Below are 23,317 nucleotides of genomic sequence, written 5' to 3' on the forward strand. Positions count from 1 at the left end.
ACTTATTCTCAATTTCAGTACTCACCTTGTCAGAGATAAACATTTGCAGACCTGCATTAGCCTGTTGATGGCCTTGGAATATCACCTTTCTACAGTTAAGTATTCTGAGTGAATATTGTGATTAATCTTTTTTTGAATGCACATTACTTGAAATCTTTCTTTGTATGTATGTATGTATCTATCCATCTGTCTATCCATCCATCCACCTGTTTATCATCTATCTATGATTTACCTATCCATCCATCATCATCTATCTTTACTATGTATATTATTGCTTCCCTAGTTTGAGGTCATATGCTTAAATGCTATTTTATTCTATTTTCTTTTCTAAATTTGTTTAACTTGTGGCTACAAAAACATCTCTCACTAATGGATCCCAAACCAATTGCAAGAAAGCTGGGAAGAATATGTGCGTCCTGTGTGTGTGTGTGTGTGTGTGTGTGTGATGTTGGTTATGCCTGTAACAATTTACTGTAACGTGTTGAGAACTTGTGGGAGAGTAGTCACTTGGTCCTGGTTAGGGAATGTTCTTTTTATGTTTTCTGACTGCAGATTTTTAAGTAAATGATAAAAGTCACATTAAAAAGTGAATCTTTATATTTTAGGCTTCATTTCCTTTATTTCTTAAAATTAATCTTAAGGGTAATGTTTTGATGGCAGAAATGTTTTTGGATATTCTTTGGTTATACCTCAAGGTTTTCACAATGAATAGCTTAACTGACCAATCTTTTTTCTTTTTTTCAGATGCTTTACTGCTCTTGATTTTTTCGTCATAGTGTTCATTTTTTTAAATTATGTTCCGCTTAGTTTGAATCTTAAATTATTTATTACTTCTCATTTTTAAAGATGAAGGACTTAGTTAGCAATCTTTTTCAGTCCCTATGTCTTAATTCTGTTTTCTATGACCTGCAGAGACCAAAATTAGCATATCTGGGGCTTACCACTCCTTGTAATTGCTTTGTTTATCCTAGATTTGTGTTGATTTTCATCTAAACCTTTGTCTTCTGAAAGTCTAAAAGGCAAAATCTGAAGCCATTCATCTTCTTGTATCTTTAATATTACTTACCTTCCTCCTGGACTCATGTAAGATTATCCTTGCATTTGGAGGGGAGGGAAAAATATTTTTCCATCTACCCTCTTCTAGATTCTCAGTTGAAGCTCTGCAACGAAAGATAGATTAATGAGCAAAAAACTAACAGAAGTTTACTAATGTGTATATCTCATATGTATATGAGAGAAACTCAGGGATGAGTAACTTAAAGGTTTGGTTAGAACTCGGACTTGTATAGCAAAGGAACAATGCATTTTTAAAGAAGTGACAAGACAGAGGAAAGGGACCTTTAACCTCTAGAAATAGTAAATTGTGGAAATGCAAATATATGAAAAACTAGTGGTAGACGAAGTCTAGTTGGTAAAGTTTATTATGCAGATCCCTCTGGTACCATCCCATCTCCAGGATGACAAAGATCTAAAGTTGTCTCTGGTGATTAACTTTCGTCCTTCCTGGTACAGAGGTGAAGAGGAGCACTTTTGCAAATTTACTTCCTAATTTTAGGAAAATAGGTGGAGGGCAGAGAGCTTTGTTTTTTTTTTTTTTTTTTTTTTTTTTGGGGGGGGGGGGTATCTATTTCTTCACATTTTTTTACTCAAAATCCTTATTATGCCAAAGTGGCATTTTTGCTACCCATGACATTTAAGGTCATAAAACTTGAAAATTAGAGGAAAATTTTTCTCTTCCAATGTTGCTTCTAAGAAAAAATCAATGGCAAATTAAAATTAATGTCCACATGAGATTTCATATCTGGGATTTAAAAAGTAATGTGCAGTGAAAAATCACATCTCTAATTATACAAAAATAAATACAGATCATGGAATAAAAACAAGAGCTAAAGAGTAAAGAGAAAAATGAGATAAAAACACACATGAAAATCTATTCTGAAACAGCACCTGGATTTGAGAAGAAAATTAAGTTGCTTTCTTGTATAGCATGGTAATTAAGAGCATGACTCTGGGGCCAGATACCTATGTTCAAATCTATCTGACACCATTAATGTAATTGTGATTGGGGTCAAATAACCTCCTTAAGTCTGAAATAAGTGGGGATAAAAATAATACCTTTCTCATGGTATCATGAGGAATAAATGATTTAATACGTTTAAAGCATTTAGAAAAGTGGCCAAGGAACTCTAGGTATAAAGATGAATGTGACATACTTTATGTTCCTTGACAGCTATCAGTAACTCTTATAAGCAAAATGTAAAATAGTGAAAGTTAAATGCGCCAAGATGGATAAATGGTGGACAGATAGATGAGCATAGCAGTGTGGACATTAGAGTATCTATTCAATAAATAAAGAAGCTGAGACCCAAAGAGTTTGTGATCTCTCGGCTAACAAGATCACAGGCTGAGAATACAACTTCTTTTGCCATCTCCAAGGAGAGAACCAAGGAGGGAGGCTTTTTTTCCTCTGTGCAGCGTAAGCTCAGTTTCTTTACTTACTAGATATATGGTCTTCGGAAGTTGTTCAGCTGCCCTGAGACTTAATTTCTGTATCTATGAAACAGAGATGATAATAGTATTTGCCTCTGAAAACTGCTGTGAGTATGAAATGAGATGATATGTATAAAGGGCTGTGCAGAGTGCCTGGCTTACAGCAAGCATTCAATAGATTTTAACCTCTATTAATAGTAACATAAATATTTTATTTCATCTCAATGCCATTTGTGGAGAGTAGATTAGATACCTGGAGATACATAGTCAAGATTAGTACTATTCTTGTATCCAATTTTTGCTTCTGAGGAGAGAATACAAGACAGAAACAATCAGAAATAATAAATACATGGGATAAATACTACAATTACAAGGCACAGTCTTCCCAGAAGAAGTAATTAATTGCAAAACGAAGTGACATGAGTTTTCCTCCTTTCTCTTTAAACTCCCACAAGAGGCTATAAAATGCCTCAAAATACTCCAACATATGTGCTTCAGAAAAAAAGAGAAGAAAAAACCTCTGGACAATGCAGTCTATATAAAGTCCCTTGGGCAATTCCTGGCACCCAAAAGGTGTTCAATGCAGGTTGAATTGCCTCTTTATGTAAATGTTTCTATGCCTTCTCCACAAATACCCAATGTCCCCAAAGCAGGTTTGTCAACCTTGAGGTCTGAGTAATGCCAAAAAAGAAAAAAAAAAAACCTGTCCTTTGTAGGGGGAAGTTATGGCATTCGTTTGCACACAGTTTGGATTAATAATAAAGCATCTAGAAATATGTGCTCTTAAGGGCTGGTTTTAAAATGTAATATGGTTAAGCCTCTGAAAGCTGTTGGGTTTTTTTTGAAAGATGATTGTGGCCTGAATGATAATGAGTGTCACTGACAATCAAATAAGTTAGAGAACTCTTGGAAGCAAGACTTATGATGAGAAAAATCACAATTAGTTATACTGTGCAGAGATGCTATTCTGTAAGCCATTCAGTTGCTAATTCAACATGAGTTTCCTGAGGCCTGGGGATGCACAGCAACCTGTGTCCAGCACTGGAGGCAGCCCGTGAAGTGTGGGGTAGAACCCTGTTCAGGTGCTCAGGTTCCCATAAGAAGACAACACATACACTCACAAGTCAACCAAATTACATTGTCCAAGGTCAATAAAAATTCTGTAATGAGGAATTGCAATGCAGAATGAGATTCAGGCCAGATGAGAGGCATAAGCAGTAACTTCTTTGAATTATGGGGACAAGAAGGCACTGAGGAATGCAAGGACCAGGGAAGGTTTTATGGAGGAGGTGAGATCTTGAGCTGAAACTCAGTGGATGCTCAGCAGCAGGAGATGCATGAAAGAGCTGAGTTGCCAGGACCATGAGAAGGGGTTGCTGCTATATAAGGGGAGCAGACCAAATAATGTTCTGCACTTGGGAAACCTACTGGGGCATCTCTTAGAATTATCATGCTATGGCTTGATAAAATGTGGTAACTAGGGGCCTAGACTCCTCAGGGATGGTGGTTTCAGTAGCCCCTCCAGGAAGGTCACCTACACTGACAGAGGCACTAGCCAAAGCTTCACGGGAAATCTAAAACAGTGTCAGAGAAGAGGGATGATGACCATCACTTATGGCCTCAGGTCTAAATGCTACAAATTACTTTATTCCACTAACTTTTCTGTTTATAAATTTTCTCCTAGAAATTGTGACTAACATGAAAATGTAAGAATCTGTGACAGATGAGACAAACTTCATGTGCCCCACCCAGAGTATTTCAGGGCAATGTTTTCAGTGCTTGATTGTCTATTGGGAATAGAATAACCCAGCTCCTTTAAGTCATGACCACCCCTAGGGTATATTTTATACTTCAGAGCCTTCTGCAGAACAGGCTGCAGTTGGAGCTTCCTGAGAAATCACACATCTGCTTGGCTTTTTCCCTTCCCTCTCCTGCTTCCTGCCTGCCTTCTTATAAGAGAACATCCTTAATACATCATTTATACTGGGATCCCTGCATCAGGATCTGCTTCTGGACCTACAAGAAACATGCATTGGATGTGGATGGAGCGAAAGTTTAAAGGACAGAATCAGCATGTTTAATTCGCTTGAGGTAACTGTTCTTATTTAGGTAGAAAAGGAGTGAATGGACATTCTGAGAACGAGTTTGGAAACCCAGTTATCAGACGGTGTTTTTCAGAAATTTAATGAAGCTAAATAAATTCATAATTCTTTTTTGCCTGCCTGTCAGCTGAGACAGCTTATTACACATGTAACTGCTTAGATTCAGCTGAAATATAATAGAGTCTATGTTCTTTGTACTACAAGAACCCATGACTTTCTACCTAGGGGCTCCCTCTGCCATGATAATATGCTTGACCTGATGTTAGGTGGGCTGAAATGCAGGGAATTAATATCCTCAGGGCAGCTGTCAACTAATAGCTAATGGAAATTGTTATATTAAATATTTCATATTTCTTACTGCTCAGGTGAGTCATCTCTGAGGCTGTTCTGCTCCATCTCCTGGAGACTGAGACCTTGTTTCCTGCAATGACATTACCCTTTAACTTATTTTTCTTGCCTCCCCCATTCTCCAGCCCCCTACTGATGTTTCTTGGGATCCCATTCCAAATCTATTTGCAATAATCCCGTGTCAGGGTCTTCCTCTGGGGGAATCCAAATTAAACCATGAAGTTTCCACCTCAGACCTTTCCTAGTCCCCTGAGTGCCCTCTACTGAGAAGCAGTGTCTATAAGAGGCAGTTTACCTATGACACTACCCTGCAGTTTTGGAGTATGCTTCTTCCGAAGTTATTCTTCACTTTGTAACTCATATTTATGAATACGGTTAGTAATAAAAAAGATACATACTTTTTTTTAAAATTGTGACAATGGTCTTAACAATCTTGAGTGATATTGCAGACAATACGTTTGGGATAAAAAAAAAAAACAAAACTCATGTTAAGGAAATCATAACCATCCCAGAAGTGGTGTACAGCTGTTCTGCAAGTCACCAGTTCAGGCAGTATCTATCAAGCCTTGGGCATGCAGAGGGTACTGTGTGGGAGCCAATATAGTTGTGAGTGTGGATGTGACTTTGAGGAATACATCCCATAGTCATGAAAGCCAAGAGGATGTTCACGTTCGTTAATTAAAAAGGAATGAAACTGATTTCAGTATGGGGCTTGCTCAGAAGGTGTCCCAAGAATTAGCTTTTAAGGAGGAATTCTCTCCTGGGTTTGAGTTAAAAAAGTCAATCCTGAAATAATTGAATATCCAAACCCCCAGAGTGGCTGGTTACCATGTTCTAACATTCATTAGGTTTCATGAGATGTAACACAACTGATTAACATAAATCATTCTATTTCATATTCTATCTCTTAGAGTCTTCAGTTTTTGCTAATTGCTTTATGTGAGTTTGTCTTGTTTCTACAAGATTTGAGATGTGTTCTGTAAATCCAGTGTATTATACAATTTTAAACACATATGGTGACTTCACCTACTTTTTAATTTCACAAGAGTTTATTAAGTACTTAGAGTGCTCCAGGCACTGCCTTCTGAGAACAGATGCCCACTCACTACTGCAACCGTATGTCTCCCCTTGCCATGAAAAAGCATCAGAGAACACATGGTCTGGACCTGCAGGGAGCTCCTGGTCTAGCTGCAGAGACAGAAAAAGAAGAACTTGCTAAACAGTGTGGTAGGTGTTGTGACTGGAAAGGGTAGGGAATAGAGGAATTTCAGCCAGACTCAGCTTCAAGGTGGTGGGGAAGGCTGGGGGCTGAAGTTGGGGCCTGGGATAAATCCAGAAGAGATATCCTCTAAATTCTTATATATATGCATTGGGACTTAGCCAGCTGGAGGGAGGGCATTGGAGGTGGAAGAAAAGGCACAATCAAAGTCCTAGACATGGAGAAGTGCAGGGGGTGTAGGAAAGCAGCTGGAGGTTCCACACAACTGGAATGTAGAGTTGGCTAAGGGCTGGCAAAAAAAGGGGGTGACCTGGAACATGAAGGATTTGAATGTTGTGCTATGCAGCATAGGCTTTCCTTGAAGGGCAATAGGGAGAGACAGAAAAATTTTGAACACATTGGTAACAAAATCAGATTTTCACTTTTGTTCATTCTGGCTTCTCTGTGGAAACTAAATTGTGAGAAAAAAGAGTGGAAGGAAGGTGGCCATTTTGGAAGGTAGTACACTAGCCTCGGAGGGATGAGGTGACACACTGATTGAGTCAGCATGAGTGCAAATAGAGAGGTGTAGAAATGGGTATTCACAGGGCAAGAAAGGCTATGTGTAAGAAAGGTGGGGTGGGGACAGGCAGGCACGGGAAGGAAGTGCATCACATGCAAGTAAGTGAGCTAGGCTGCAAGGAGGTGTGCCTCAGCCTCTCAGTCTTACTTGGGGTAGGGGTGGGGGTGGGAACGGCCACAGCCTCCTTCCTGTTTCTGGTTTTTCTGTTTGATGTTATCTCTGTGTGAAACTCTTCTAGAAGATCTTTGGTTAAGCGTGACAAGTCCTACCACAAACTATCCCCTTTCATCTGCTGACAAAACCTGCTGACAACGCAAAAAAATCTACATCCTGTTCTTTGTCTCATAGCTGATTAGCTGAGATAATATCTCTGCTCTCTGAAGCTTACTAAGAAGAACCACAACCACTACTGAGAAAAACATTTCCAAATGTTTTGGAAAGTTAACAAACTGTGACATCTGCAGTTTGCAACTGACCACAGTGTTAAACCACATCATTTGCATTTGTTTACCCCTCCCTATAAAAGCCAAACTGCCTAAGAGGCTGAGCCATTCCCATCATCTTCAGATAAGGGCGGTTTTCCTATTGCAATAGACTAAATAAAAGCAATCTTTCAACTTGTCTGTTTCTTTGACAGGATTGGTGCCATGACTCAAAATGGGACCATGCCTTCAGATCTCCATCTGCTCCACCCAGGTAATAAGGACACTTGGAGCCTTTGTGCTCCATTTGTGACTGGTAATATGGGGACCTAAAGGTGAGCCCTATTCCTAATTCAATGCTCCAGACTCTTGTCTGTTGGTAGCATGGTAGGAATTTAATTTTCACTGAGTATGCAGTTGATCTCTAGTGCTGGATTTGTGTGTATGTGTGTGTGTGTGGTCACTTGGTAATCTCTGTAAATGAATTACATGGTTTGCAGATATTGTGTCTCTGTTAGGTCAGAAAGATGCCAGAAAATTGGGTTTGTTATTTTTGTTTGTTTGTCTATTTTTTTTCTCTATTTTGAACTCAATCAAGAATTTCTACCCAGTCGAATGAAAAGAGCCCTTTTTATAGAAACGAGTTATGTATTTCTGGTCTATGGCTGAGATTTTAGAATTAAAATGATAAGTTCCCTAGATCTGTATGTATGTGTCTGTGGGTATGTAATATTTTCCTGCCTCCAGATGGTATTACTAAATTAGATTATCAAAATTTTTGAAGGTACTATTTTCTGATTGACTTAGAACTAACTAAGGTCTTATATAAAAATACTCAAAAATTTCTGGAAATTAAGATAATTGCATTTCTACTTTTAATAGGCTTATAGATACTAGCTCAAATATTCTAAGAATTTAAGTTACATAATTTAGGTAAATTTTGGCAAATGAGAGTAGCTTTATTTTGTTGGTTTAATTAAAACAGTTTTGTCTTCTGAGTTCTCAGTATTAGGTATTACACAAGCATACATTTTAATCTACTTAGGCACATTCTTCCTCAGTTTATACAGGATTCTTGGTTTAATAATCTGTCATTTTAGTTACTATATGTTTATAATTATAAAAATATAAATTTGCAGTTAGTTAAATTGAATCACTGTTTTGACAAATGTTAATTACATTTTATAGTGTGTCATCTTGGCTCAAGACCAAGATCTTTTGATAACATAAAACTTTAGACTGATGCTAAATTTGGTTAATTAATGGGCATTCATTAGATACCTAGATTAACTGTAATAAAATACTGAAGCATTAATTACTAAGTATAATTTTCTGCTTATAGACTTTTTGCTTATTTTTATATAATACACAGTCTATATATTTGGGTGTGTTAATGAGCATGTTTATTTTTTTGCTACAGTGAGTTGTATTATAGGGATGTTTATTACTGCAAAAATTATGAGATGTATATTCATAAGATCTGTTAGTCTGCTACGAAATAGTGTGTATGAAAATAGTTCACAATTACCCACTGAAAAAGACTCTTCCCTTGACCAAACTTGAGTTAGGCTCCTTGGAGCATTCTTCCTAAGTAGACTTTGACCTTGGCCTGCCCAGCCCAGTTTTAGCAAAGATTCCTGCTTAGAGAATTTATCAAGAATTTACTAATTCTTGATATTAGACTACTGGATATTTGATCAAGTTTCTCACTCTCCACTCTGGATATCTTAGTTTTAGAAAGTAGTTTTATTATTAATAGCTTTATTAACAGTTTTATTATTAAAAATAATTTTATTAAGCCAGTTTAGCAAGAATCCCTCTACCTTTGATATCTAGTTAAGTTCTTAGTAAATTTCCATTTCTTACCACCTTGCTCTACTCCTTGGCTATAAATCCACAACTGTCTTTGCTGTATTAGAAGTTGAGTTCAGTTCCATACAGAAACCTCTCTCCCCTACTGCAGCAGTTTGAATAAAATCTAACTGGCAGTTTTAATACATATCCAGTAACTTTTATACTACCTCCAAGGTTTGTCTATGCAATAGGAGTTACTGTAGTTAAAAATAATCAAGGCTGGGCACGGTGGCTCACGCCTGTAATCCCGGCACTTTGGGAGGCTGAGGTGGGCAGATCACAAGGTCAGGAGTTTGAGACCAGCCTGACCAACATGGTGAAACCCCGTCTCTACTAAAAATACAAAAATTAACCAAGCATGGTGGTGCACACCTGTAATCCCAGCTGCTCAGGAGACTGAGGCAGGAGAACTGCTTGAACCTGGGAGGCGGAGGTTGCAGTGAGCCAAAATTACACCACTGCACTCAGCCTGGGTGATAGAGCAAGACTCTGTCTCAAAAAAAAAAAAAAAAAAAAAAGTTATAATCAATATATGTCAATGAGATGAATGAGATTCTAGTAGACAGTGACTGTGGCAGAAAGGAATATTTTGAATGCAAGGTATGCAGGATATTTTTTTGTTAAGGAAAACAGGAGTAATTTTTTTCTGAAGTAAAATGAGTAGTTATTCCAGGATGAGAAAGGGGAAAGTGTAGGGCAAAACCCTACAAAACCCTAACTAGGTAGAGAAAGCTGTAGAAGGTTCATGGACAGGAAGTTTTATTTCTTGTAGTCACAGCTGGCTAAAGTTTAATGGGTTTATTTACAAAATGTTTAATATAAGCATTAGTATCAAATATGCAGATGCAAAACTAGAATTTGTCTTATTCTCTATTAAAATAATTTTTTTGGATTAGCATATTATCTTAATAAGAGCTCGTATATTTTTCTTTACCTTCTGAGTAATCTGCTTAGAAGATAAACATTCAGAATCTCTTCAGAATAAATTTCTGTGCTTTGTGCTGACTTTTTTTGAGTCCTTGATTATTTAAGAGAACAGTCTTCATATAAAAGAGATGAAGTTCTTTGCAATTACGTTACCTCCTATATCTATTCTAAAATTATTTTACATCATTTGATTAAATAGATAACCAAGTACTATTTCTCAGTAATCTATTATCCTACTTAATTAAGTATCCAAATTTCCTGACAATGTTTTATATTTTACCTTCTGAAAATCAAATCCTAAATGGTATCTTTTGCACTGTCAAGGAAAAAAACATGTACAAATCTGAAGTTAAGTGAGGAAATCATTACTAAGGGAGAATCTTACAATAGAAAGATGCTCAAGATCTAAGCCAGGAAAGTCTCAGGCATGGGATGAGCAAACACAGCTTTTATATGCAGAGACCTTGGGAGAGATGCTTGTGGAAAATGGAAGGGGGTTTGATGCTAAGAGTTGGGGTGTGTGTGGGGGGGGTGGGGTGGGGTGGGGGACTGTGGGGAGGTGAGGGATGATGCTGAAACTTACTGGGCTACATCAAATATTGGTAGCAGAGAAGTTAAGGCAGGAAGATTGGTTTATGTTTAGGCACATGGGGTGGGATTCTGGGTCTAAGAGCAAACAAATTAGAATGCTGGAGGAGGTTCATACAGATTTGAGAACCTAGTAGTTTAGGCAAACCAACCTAAGGTTGTGTTAAGGACAGAGTTTAATCGCCCTATCAGTCCTCCACTCTTGTTCAAGAAAGGCTCAGAAAAGGTGTCCTTGAACACAGAGACAAGGAGAATCTCAAGTAGGACATGGCTGAGTAACTGTGTTGTTCCTGGAGGACTAGTTAAACCATCTGTTTGGCATGCTGGCAAAGGTCAGTTGTTTTACTGTCCTTCAGATCAGGCATCTTAAAAGTGGGCTGCCTAAAAGGAAAAAAGAGAAATGTTAATATAGAAGGAGATATTAAAGTGAGAAAGACAGAAGTTGAACCCAAGGGTATCCATTTCAGGGGGTTTCAAGGGGTTAGTGGATGAGCCCTTTTGATCATGTAGCATTGCTCTTTGAGCATTTTGATGCTCTTGGTAATGTTGCCCAGAGCCTCGATTACCTCTTCTATCAGAACATGCGTGACCTAGGCATTTCCCCATCGTTATTTTGTGGTCCAGTCAGGGCTTGTCCAGAGAAAAAGAGAACCATGAATAGTCTGCTAGCAATGATGGGTCTTTATAGGTTTATAACAAGTCATCAGACTTGAGCTTGCAGTAATTCTTCAGAGCCTGGGGGCCAGCCACAATGCAACTTAGGGTCTCAGTTGTGATCTGGATAGTAAGGTTTTCTCAGTGACTATGAGTAACAAAAAAGGAGAAAAATTGGAACATTAGTTTAGGGGTTTGTGGCTAGATATTGAGGGAAATTGGAAGATTTGAAAATTTAGTAAAAGTGGACAATTTGTGCAAGATAACAGATTCAAGTACAATTTATTAGTAGCTACAAAAACTGGCTTTCCCATAGTGTGAGAGAAAGTCAATTAAATCTCTACCGGAGAAGAGAGAGTTTGCATAACTATCAGTTACCTGCAGTTTACAAAGAGGCACTACATAGCTCAAACACAAATTAACAGGATCAGAATCTGATAGTCCAGAAAGATGTGCTATGATTTCCCACGGAAACACAAATTTTCTTTCTACAGTTACTCCTCCTCTTTTGATCAAAGACCATCTCAAAGAAAGATTATTCTTGATCACAAATTAAGGTTGGTCTCATGAGATTCAGCCTGGTTATTTGCATAGGTGCAGCAAGAGTGGCAATTTACATATAGATCATATTATATTTGCTTTGCTGGAAGTTTTCATAAAAGAATGTCAAATTGGACTTTTCAAAGCCTCTTGAGGATAAGAAGCCAAGCCAACAACTCACATCAGATTTCACATGCAGTACCTATCGATTTGGCAGGCGTTCCTTTCATCTTGAGATCCCACAAATATCCTAAGATTCCAGAGCCTGCTGGGAAGTGACATTCCTTGCTCACCTGCAAAGCTGAGAACCCTGTAAAGCCAGGTTTCAAGCCAGTTTTCACAAGAGGAGCTTTGTAAGCATTGGCCCTCTAAGGTCAACCTTAGTTCCTTAAAAGTATCTGGTCATATCTGCTTAAATAAGTGTCACTCTCAAATATGACATCTAGGCAAAGCCTTGGTTGTATTACCAATGTTTTTGTGCCCTGTTAACAAAGAGGACAGACTCTTGTGGAATCTATGCAAATAACCATATTGCCATGAAAATAAGAAGACTCAAGGAGAATTTCCAAATTTTGAATGAGTGAGTCAGGGAAGAAAAGAAAAGTTTCATTTCTGTTTACAAGAAATTAGCATAGTCTATGAAATTGTTATGAGTGATGAATAGCTTAAAAAAAAGAGGAGGGGTTTTCTTATGTACAGAAAATAGAATATTAGGCCGGGCGTGGTGGCTCACGTCTGTTATTCCAGCACTTTGGGAGGCCAAGGCGGGCGGATCACGAGGTCAAGAGATAGAGACCATCCTGGCCAACATGGTGAAAACCTGTCACTACTAGAAATACAAAAATAGCCAGGTGTGGTGGCACTCCCCTGTAATCCCAGCTACTCGGGAGGCTGAGACAGGAGAACTGCTTGAACCTGGGAGGCAGAGGTTGCAGTGAGCTGAGATCATGCCATTGCACTCCAGCCTGGGCAATAAGAGCAAAAATCTCTCTAGAGAAAAAAAAAGAAAATAGTACATTAAAGGAATAGCCCTATAGCCCTATTCCAAAAAAGTCCCATAATTATCCATCATCAATTCATTCACTCCTGTGTAATTAGTTCTTGTCCCACTTGATCCCAGATTAGTAGGCTTATGAACCCATCTCTTTTTCAACTAGAGTTCTGGGATTCCTAGCTCAGTTCACTGTTTTGGTCCCAAAGTTACTTAAACAACGTAATTAGAAACTTTTACACAAGAGCACCTAGCATAATCCTTTTCCACGTACCTCTGAGTCAGTCCTTTTTTGTTGAAACAAAGAATCATACCTGAGTTGAAATCCCAAGGCCTCTTTTGTTATCTATGGAGGACTTTCAACTCAGGTACGATTCTCGGGAGAGAATGAGGGGCTTCACCACACTCAAAAAAGGCAGAAGGGAAGATAGAAAAACAGAAGAAAATGACAAAAATGAGAGAAATATAAGTCAACTTCTCACTGTGCTACAACAGATAGATGTCTGGAACACTGGATTAGAAATCATGACTTACCACTGTGGATCCTGATTTCCCCAGCCAAGGAGAGGCACAAGGAGTCCAATAAGGCAGCACGGGGTGAAGAAAGCAGGAGCCAGGGGCAATGGGCATTTTGTCCAAGTCATGGCATCATTATTGTCAAAGAAAAGAAGTTTAATCTAGACATTAGTCTAGAAAAACTTTCTTAAGAAGGGGAGTATTGCAATAGGAGTGGGGCAACAGCATAACAGAAAGATGCTCAAATCCTAAGTCAGAGAAGGGATGAGTGAGCAAAGCTTTTAAGATACCTGTGGAAAGTTGAGGGGAAATCAACAAAACCCTGCGAAAATCTGGGGGTGGGAGGGAATTCTTAAAACTTAACAAACATCCTGAAACATTATATGAATAGGAGAACTGAGACAGGAAATGTTAGTTTGTGGTCAGGCACATGGGGCTGGGTCTGCACCCAAAATGGAGCAAACAAGTTAAAGTGAGAAATTCACATAAAGCAGAGGGCCTGTTAGTCCTCTGCCAAACAGCCAAAAGTTGTTTCAGCTAACAGTCAAGCACAGTCTTCTCAGCCTCCTCAGTGCCCAAAATTGCCTTTGAGATTTCCCAGAGGACCTCTGGAAAGTTGCAAAGATGTGTTCTTTCACCGTGGGAAAAGATAAGAGTTGGAAATCGTTAGGATTATTTGATATGTTATCATTGACAAGATGTCTAGGAAGCATTGTCCAATCAGAAGAGATGCTCAGGTTTGCACAGGTTAAATTTGTATGGGTAAAATATCATTAACATAAACATGTTTAAAACTGTATTCTATGTAAGAAGTTTCTAGAGAATTGTGAATGTGTGTGTTTTTTTTCTTTACATTTTTAAGATTACAGTGTTAAATGTTTATCAAGTTACATTTCTACAGCTAGCAGAGTAACAGATGTGTTAATGGCACTCAGACCTCATCCTAGGGAATGTTTACTGGGAATTCCCAAATAAACCACAAGCCAAATAACTTCCAGCATTTTCCATCTTTGTACTTTCTTCATTTCCATCTTTGCCCAAGTCATCTGGTTTTTCATGGACCACCATTCTGTGGCCAATGATGGAGTGGCCTCCTGAGAGTGAGATCATAGAATCTTCAATAGACACATTGTTGCACCATCTTTGCCAGTAGTCATTTTGTCCAGGTGTTCAACATGCCTCTCTTGATCCTTTGGTCCACTGTGTTTTGGGGATAGAGGATTAAAGTGAGGACCTGCACTGGTACAGCCTTGTATGTTATTTGCAAACTGATGAACATGGAATCTGCTGGCCTTCAGGCAATCCTGTAATGATGTGTCCCACACCACAACTGGTCCATTTTCCTTCTGCTTGAAATGGATAATTCTCTGTACCAGGCCTTCGCCCTTCAACATGCACTGATGGGGCCACACTCCTGTCTGGGTTCTGAGGATTGCCAGGGAAACAGGAGATGCTATAAGAGATGACAATGCAAACCCCAGAATTGTTCATGTTTTCACTGCCCATGATATATTTCTATTTATCGGAGTCCTGGTGTCGCTTTGCTTGATGTTAGATAAAAGCAGTATAGTGTTATCAGTCATAAATAATTATATTTTCAAACTTTAACTTTGTTGCAACTTTACTTCTTTTATTTGGAACCAGTATATGATAGGCTGGTAGTTTTACGTTAAGGATTCAGTTCACTTATCTATGCATTTTTATGAATACTCTAATGTTTAGAATCTACTTCAGATGTACTGACTCTATTTACTTCATAACTTAGATATATTTTTAGTAAATTCTAATGAAGTGCTAGGTATTTGTGGCATCTAATGTCTCAGGATTTTTATGTTATATATGAAAATGTTTTCTTCGTAAGGTGAGATATAAGCATTTCTATAAATTGGATGTAATATAGCCTCTTTGAAAATATTGCCAATACATTGTATTTATAGATATTTTCTCTAAAATGTTTTTTTGGATTGAATTTATTTTGTTTTGTACAACAGAAACAACCAGATGTGTTTGTTTGTCAATTGCATTATTCTTATAATGAACTCTATTCAATTATTCACTTTTGAAAATTATCAATAATATGTACATGATAGCCATTTTTAGACTTTTGTCATCTACTGATAGTTTTGTTTGTTCTGTTTTACATTGATGTTTCCATAAAATCCAATTATAGGCTAAGGTGTTCTACCTTCAGCAAGAAAGAACAATCTTAAAGTCTGGTAGAAAAGGATCATACCATATACTCTGGGGAACCGATTTCTGATGGCATTGTTTAAATGACTATGAAATCATACCATTGGACTGATTCAGGAGTTGCAGATGTCTAGTTGAGAAGCGGATGCATTCATGAAACAACACAAGATCAGGTGGAAGAAGAGTTAATTTTATAGAACTGAATGAGCAGATGCTTATGATTTTTATTTGAAATACTGTTAATGTTTTATTGCTCTATTTTCTGGAAATAAGAATTTCTTTTCTTTTTCTCTTAAGCTATCACTCAAACAATTTTATAGACTATGCTAATTTCTTGTAAACAGAAATGAAACTTTTCTTTTCTTCCCTGACTCACCCATTCAAAATTTGGGAATTCTCCTGAGTCTTGTTATCTTCATGGCAATATAGTTATTTGCATAGATACCATAAGAGTCTGTCCTCCTTGTTAACAGGACATGAACAAAAACATTGGTAATACAACCAAGGTTTTGCCTGGATGTCATATTTGAGAATGACGCTTATTTGATCGGATATGACCAGACACTTTTAAGGAACTAAAGTTGACCTTATGGAGCCAATGCTTACAAAGCTCCTCTTGTGAAAACTGGCTTGAAACCTGGCTTTGCAAGGGTTCACAGCTTTGTAGGTGAGCAAGGAATGTCACTTCCCAGCAGGCTCTGGAATCTTAGGATATTTGTGGGATATCAAGAAGAAAGGAACGCCTGCCAAATCGATAGGTACTGCATGTGAAATCTGATGTGAGTTGTTGGCTTGGCTTCTTATCCTCAAGAGGCTTTGAAAAGTCCAATTTGACATTCTTTTATGAAAACTTCCAGCAAAGCAAATATAATATGATCTATATGTAAATTGCCACTCTTGCTGCACCTATGCAAATAACCAGGCTGAATCTCATGAGACCAACCTTAATTTGTGATCAAGAATAATCTTTCTTTGAGATGGTCTTTGATCAAAAGAGGAGGAGTAACTGTAGAAAGAAAACTTGTGTTTCCGTGGAAATCATAGCACATCCTTCTGGATTAGCAGATTCTGATTCTGTTAATTTGTGTTTGAGCTATGTAGTACCTCTTTGTAAACTGCTGGTAACTGATCAATATGCAAACTTTGTAGCCAAGCTTTCTCTATCACTGTGGAAAATCAGTTTGGTACTTATCTGCACAGATTGTTAACCTTGCACAGATTGTCAACGTTTACCAGATTTTCAATTATTCCAGTTTCCTTCAGCATCTGGCTACAAACTAACAGCCTTAAAAACGATTCTATTTTTATTTCTTCCTCTAGACTTGTAGTCAGTGAGAACTAAAATCTCACTGCCTGGATCCTTATTGGGACTCTAGGTTGCCCTGTTGCTGGTCTTTACCCCCTAGGATTTGAAGAATCACTGCAAGTTCAAGTTTGAGGATTTGTTATAAGCCTAGAAGAACTTATTATCATTCCAGCTAAACATTCATGATCCAACTATCTCTTTGGATAAGCCACTCTTTGGACTATTCAGAAATTTTGGCAAAATGCTCAGGTGATGCACGCCCTTATTGGGGAAGTAATGAACACTGTGGACAACATTACAAATATGATCAACATCTGATCTTCAAAAACTCAGTGAGTGGTGGGAGAGTGAATATAAAATTGCCAAGCCATATCTAAAAACGCAACTTTGACCACAACTTCTGTAACAACCAGTCTATGAAGCCCAACCCCAACTTCTTCAACATCCGTAAGGACTTGGTCAATAATTGCCAGATTCCATAATTTTTGCTTGTATTTCTAACTTAGAACCAATCATAGGAAGCCAAATATGCACTCCTAACAAATCACATATTATGATCTACTTCTAGTTAGCCTGTTTCTAATTTCCCCATGCCAACAGCCTCCAATTAGGCATACCTAATCCCTTCCCTTTTCCCACTGTACAGCTTTCCCATCACTTTACCTGCACTTGAGTCTCCGCCAAACATAATTGATGATTGGTGACTCTTTTGTTTAGCAAACTCTGAATAAATAACATTTGTTTGTTCTCATTTGAGTGATTTTTATTTATTTCCACAGTTTTCTTGGAAATTACATCAAGATAAGATCTGCTCTGCCTATCACCTCAGACCCTAGCCTTCAACTGGGGCAGAACCCCTTGTGCCTTATTGTTTGCCACTTATCAAGTCCACAGTGATGTTGCTGAGTCAGCACCAGGTCTGCACTCCACTCTCTTTGTGGTGAGTTCTTTGGCTATTTATTCCATGTTTGATACCCTGGTTTCATTATTCCTTACCATTTGTTTGGCATTGTTGGCAAAACCAAGCCCTTCTTTTCATCCCTTATTTGCCCTCATTTGTGTTACTCTTTGTGTTATGCTCTCTAAAGTGTAGTTTGTCATAAGGAGAAGCACAGGGTAGAACACTGGCATGAGTCTTTTAAGACTGTTGTTAGTGCCAGCTTCAGAGACCAGTGAGTTTTAGTTCCTAACTCAACTACCATCTTGTCATCAATTCTGCCTGACACCATTTGCTTCACTGTTGTGGATCTTTGCTTGGCATTTCTTGAGTGTGCCTGTAGACCAGGATATACCCTTTTGCCTTCTTCTGGCTAGAACAACAATATACCTAGACATCCATGCTTCCGAGGTTCACTGAAGCCCCCTCCTATTTTCCTCAGGTCCACAATCAAAATTTACATGATTCATAAATTTCTTTTACAATATGTAGATGATCTCTTACTTTGTTCAGTAAACAGGGAGGCCTATAAAAAGGATTCCACTTAATTGCTCTCAGCCCTAGCAGAAAAAGAACCTAATATTTAGAAATATTATAAATTTTCCAGAACACAGCCCATTATTTGTGGCATGACCCATTTAAGGAGGAAAAAGCATTATCTCCTTTTAGACTATGAAAACTTTTTCTAGACCCTTTTCACGGTGGCAACAGAGAGCTCCTCTAGGTATGACTAGCTATGGCAGACAATGGGGACCAAATTTTTTCTGTGATTGCAATATCTCTTTATAACTTGGCTAAGTCCCAGTCTCTGATCTGGGAGCTCAAACATGAGCAGGACTTCTGTAATCTGAAGAAAGCTCTTCAACAGCCTCCTTCCTTAGTCATCCCTAACTATTATACAAAAAGCCATTCCATTAATTTGTGCATGAGTGTTATGGACATGCCCTTAGGGTTTTAGCTCAGTTTCATGGGATTCGTGAAAAACCTATTGCTCACCATAGCCTCAATTTTGACTCAGTTGTGGTGGCTTATCCTTCTTGACTTAAGACAACAGGTAACAGCTACAAAACTTTTCAGTGCTTGTACTGAACTAATTCTAGGCTCTCTGCTTGACCTCATGATTCCTCATGCAGCACAGACATTACTATTGACTGAGTATACATAACACTTTTTGGCCAACTTACTAGCATCTAATACTCTATCTATCTTCCTGTCACATTACTATTGATACCTGCAACACACTGAGTCCTACCACTGTCCTGCTCCACCTGAAATAAGTGCAACATCATGATTGTCTAATTTCAGTTAGGGAACTTTATTTTCCTCACTCAGATATATTAAAGATCCCACTGGGAAACCTGATCTAATATTTGTTGGTGAATCATATCTCAAAACTGCAACTAGAAGTTAGTAAACAGGATGTGCCATCAATAATTTAAGAAGATAGGTTTTAGAATGTAGTACTCTACTAGAATTAAAATCATCCCATATTGCAGAACTTCTTGCACTTAGTAGTGTTTGTCAACTAGCTAAATTCCAGAGAGAAAGTAAATAGATAGATGGATAGGTGGATAGATAGCAGATATGCTTTTGGAGTAGTACATGACTTTGGTATGCTTTCATGACAAGGGGGTTTCTTATCTCTGCTTGGACCCTTCTAAAAATGGACAATAAGTGAAGAAACTTTTAGATGCACTCCTACTACCTACAGAGATGACTATAAATGTTGGAACTTATGGAAAGAGAGGCCACTTAAAGGAAATACTCAAGCAGATCATTATGCTCAACAAGCTAAACCCTCAAAGGATAAATCTCTGGTGAAATTGTGAAAAAGAAGAGTGGAAAAATTCCGGTTGCACTCTTCATTGATATAATCTCTGAAATGCTCAAGGTGGTTGCTTATGGCACCAGATCATTTCAAGTGGATATTAACTAAATTTCTTCATGAAACTACTCATCATGGAGTATAAAAATCAGTTAGTATTTTTAATCACCATTAGTGAGAAAACTTTAAAAAGAAGCTGAGGCTATTTTCAGGTTATGTGTCACCTGTCAACCACACAATCCTGGAAAAAATTATAAAGATTAAACATGGCCAGGACTCAATGTCTCACTTTGAATATCTTCAAATGAATTTTATCCAGCTTACAGCCTCTGTGAGATTTACATTTGTTTTAGTTTTGTATATCCATTTTCAGGAGAGGCTATAGCATGTCCTTGCTGAAAAGTTATAACCCTTACAGACATCAAAAAAGCTGCTTGATTTTGTGTTTTCAAGCAGGGACATCGCAAATTTTATATTAAGTGATTGAGCACTCCCTTAACAAAAACCATTGTAAAAGAACTCTGTAAAACAATATTTCTTACCTGTCTTTACCACCCACAATCTTCTAGAAAGGTTGAATAGACAAACTACATTTTAAAATTAAAATTAGCAAAACTTTTTAAAACCTTAAACTCCCTAGGCCAAAGATACTCCCCCTAGCTCTCACGGCCATACAGCCCACTTGCTCAGAAGCACATTGGTTATCTTCCTATGAATTGGTAACTGGAAGGCCTATGCATTTAGGGATTTTACCTCTGTTGCTAGACTTCCCTACTGCATGGTGGCATGGCAAAATATTGTAAGTGGCTCACATACTATACTCTGTCCTATCCAAAGGATTAAGGATACCTTTGCACAACATTTTCCTAAAGTACCTTTTTTTCTGATCTTCAAACAGGATATTTCATCTATTGGAAGAGGCATCAGAGGAAAACTTCTCTTGTCCTCATTGGAAGAGACCTTGTCAGGTATTGTCAACAACAAAAACAGTAGTGAGTCAGTGTTTGGTGATTCAGATTTTTATACAATTGGAAGGCTACTCTAATAGGGGACTTCAACATGAGGATGCTCGGTGATCCTGTAGACACAGCTGATCTTTGAAAGCTATGATTGATTGACCCAAGACCTTTGGAACAAGCATTTGACTTCAGACAGTGGACAGATTCTGCTCAAGATGCTGGAACCAAGACCTCTTTCTAATTTCTGTTTTGCTTATCTACTTGTTCATAATCATTTTTGTTCATATTTTCTATAGACCCTTGCTTGTCATCTACTCATAACAGACCTTTTCTCTTTTCTTTCCTCTTTATTATAATTGTTATTATAATTGTTAGGTCACAACATACTTATCCTAATGCTGTTCTTAGTTTATCCCAAACAGTAGCCACTGCTCTTAGTCATACTGACTGCTAGATATTTTATTCATCACCTAATCCTATTATAAAAGGGAAATTCCTGTTCTATCAAATGAGACCATAAGGAATTATAGTTGATAGTTTTGTACTTGCACCTACATGGAAAAAAGATCTTAAACAAATCAGCCTGTGACTTTACTAATATCTACCTTTCCTAGAAAAAAAAAACTCAACTTTTATAATCTATTGATCAGATACTATGTAATTCTAATTTTAAATTCAACAACGTTCTGAGGGCAATGGGCTAAATACTTGCCATCTGAAAGAGACGAATAGAAATCCAAGTATGTAACCTCTCTGGTTAGCTGGTAATTTCACACCAGTGCTGCTTGTATCAAAGATTTTTTTTTTCACCAACCTCTTGCAATCCACTCGATCCACTCGACTTGTTGCCCTCAGGGTGTGACTCCTGGCTATTTGCTTTAATTCAATCTTTTACATTAACATTTCTCTCTTTCATTTCAGGAATGCTTGGTTAAGACACCTGCACTTCAGGATTCTAAAACAATTGACCTTTGCTAACACTTCTCATCAGATGGTTGAATTTTATTTTTCAGGAGAAACACCTACAAAAGCCCTGGAGAGACTGTTTATTAGATCCTGCTTCATCCCACTCAGGAGGTTTATATTTGTCTTTTACTTGCTCAGCAATTGGACAAAAGGAGTTCATCCTGTCATCCTGACACTGTGGAACTTTACCTGAGCTCTGTGTTCCTGGAAAACAGTGACACTGATGATTAAGAAATCCCTCCATCGTTTGTGTTCCTGAGAGACTTGCTTCAGTGAAAACATCCTGCTTCATATGACTTAGATAAGTCTTCCCATCTACTTTTTCTCATGACTCCAGTAAGATTCATGTGTACAGGTGTCTGTGGACAACTGATTTTTGATGAAGGTGCCAAGATAATTCAAGGGGGAAAGTAGTCTTTTAAGCAAATAGTTCTGGGGAAACTGAATAGCCATAAGCAAAATAATTAAGTTGAATTCTTACTTTACGATATCTTTTTGAAAAATTCAAAATGGATTAAAGATCTAAATATAAGAACTAAAACTATAAAAAAACTTAGAAGAAAATATAGGAGTAAATTTTCATGACCTTAGATGTGACAGTAGATTTTTAGATATGACACCCAAAAGCACAAGCAACAAAATAAAAATCTAGCAATTGAGCTTTATCAAAATTAAAAGCTTCTGGGCTTCAAAGAATATTATCAAGAAAGTCAAAAGACAATCAATAGACTATAGAGATACTTGCAAGACATATATCTGATAAGGAATTTGTATGTAGAATACATAAGGAACTCCTCAAATCAATAATAAAAAAGACAACCTAATTTTAAAAGTGATAAATAATTTAAAGACACATTCTTTCAAGAGAGATAAATAAATGGCCAATAAACATGTAAAAAGATGCTTGGCATCACTAGTCATCAAGTAAATACAAATCCAAACCACAATGAGATAAAAGTAGCATACCCACAAGGACAATTAGAATCAAAACATCAGATAATAATATGAGCTGAAAAGAAGGTGGAGAAATTTGAATCCTCATAGACTGTTGCTGGAAATGTAAAATAGTGCAGGAACTTTGGAAAACCATCTGGCAGTTTCCTCAAATGATAAGACATAGATTTACCATAAGACTCAGAAATTTCCCACTTATGTATATAGTCAGGAGAAATAAAAACACAAAATGTACACACAAATGTTTACAGCTCCAATATTCAATACTCATAAAAGCCAAAAGTTGAAATCAACCCACATGCCTACCAACTGATGAGTGAATAAACAAAATGTGACAAATTTATATAGTAGAATATTATTTGTCCATAAAAAATCAGGTAGTGATACATGCTATAACGTGAATGAACCTTGATTACATTGTGTTAAGTGAAGATGCCGATCACAAAAGGCCATATATTTTATGACCTATTTATATAAAATGTCCAGAATAAGCAACCTATAGATTTGATTTCATCATCTATAGGTATAGAAAGTAGGTTAATAATTGCGTAGAGATGGGAAGGATTCAAGGGGTAGGGTGGGAAATGATAGCTAAACAGTAATTTTTTTGAGGTAAAAAAATTTTCTAACACTGTGATGATAGATTCAAAATATGTGAATATACTAAAAGCCACAATATTATATACTTTAAACGCATGAATTATATGGTATGTGAATTGTATCTCAATAAACTTGTTAAAAAAAAAGAAAGCAAACAAATGACCCGTGTTTGCAGGTGTTAAGCTTTTTGATTCCCTGCTTTCTGAATATAGTAAATTGTGAACCATTTTCAAGCTATCTTTGTCCTTTTTAATTCAAACTGCCAGTATTTTCACTGATGAAAATTCTCTTAAAAACTCTGTGAATTTTCCATGAATCTGATAGGAGACTTTCTCTATGCCTCAAAAAACATAACATATCCATAATT

General features: G+C 37.4%; 1 long non-coding RNA gene across 1 annotated transcript in view; it reads left to right on the plus strand.

Moving 5' to 3' along the window:
* Nucleotides 1-23,100, plus strand: part of LOC129486806 (uncharacterized) — a 381,019-nt gene extending 357,919 nt beyond the window's left edge. The window contains exons 11-17 of the long non-coding RNA XR_008659098.2: nucleotides 19-4,581; nucleotides 5,987-6,167; nucleotides 7,359-7,478; nucleotides 15,384-17,041; nucleotides 17,489-17,649; nucleotides 20,370-20,439; nucleotides 21,352-23,100. This is a non-coding gene — a long non-coding RNA (uncharacterized lncRNA). The remainder of the gene's footprint in view (nucleotides 1-18; nucleotides 4,582-5,986; nucleotides 6,168-7,358; nucleotides 7,479-15,383; nucleotides 17,042-17,488; nucleotides 17,650-20,369; nucleotides 20,440-21,351) is intronic.
* The last annotated feature ends 217 nt before the right edge of the window (nucleotides 23,101-23,317 follow it).

The sequence above is a fragment of the Symphalangus syndactylus genome, chromosome 7 (genome assembly GCF_028878055.3).
Source record: "Symphalangus syndactylus isolate Jambi chromosome 7, NHGRI_mSymSyn1-v2.1_pri, whole genome shotgun sequence".
Lineage (NCBI taxonomy): Eukaryota > Metazoa > Chordata > Mammalia > Primates > Hylobatidae > Symphalangus > Symphalangus syndactylus.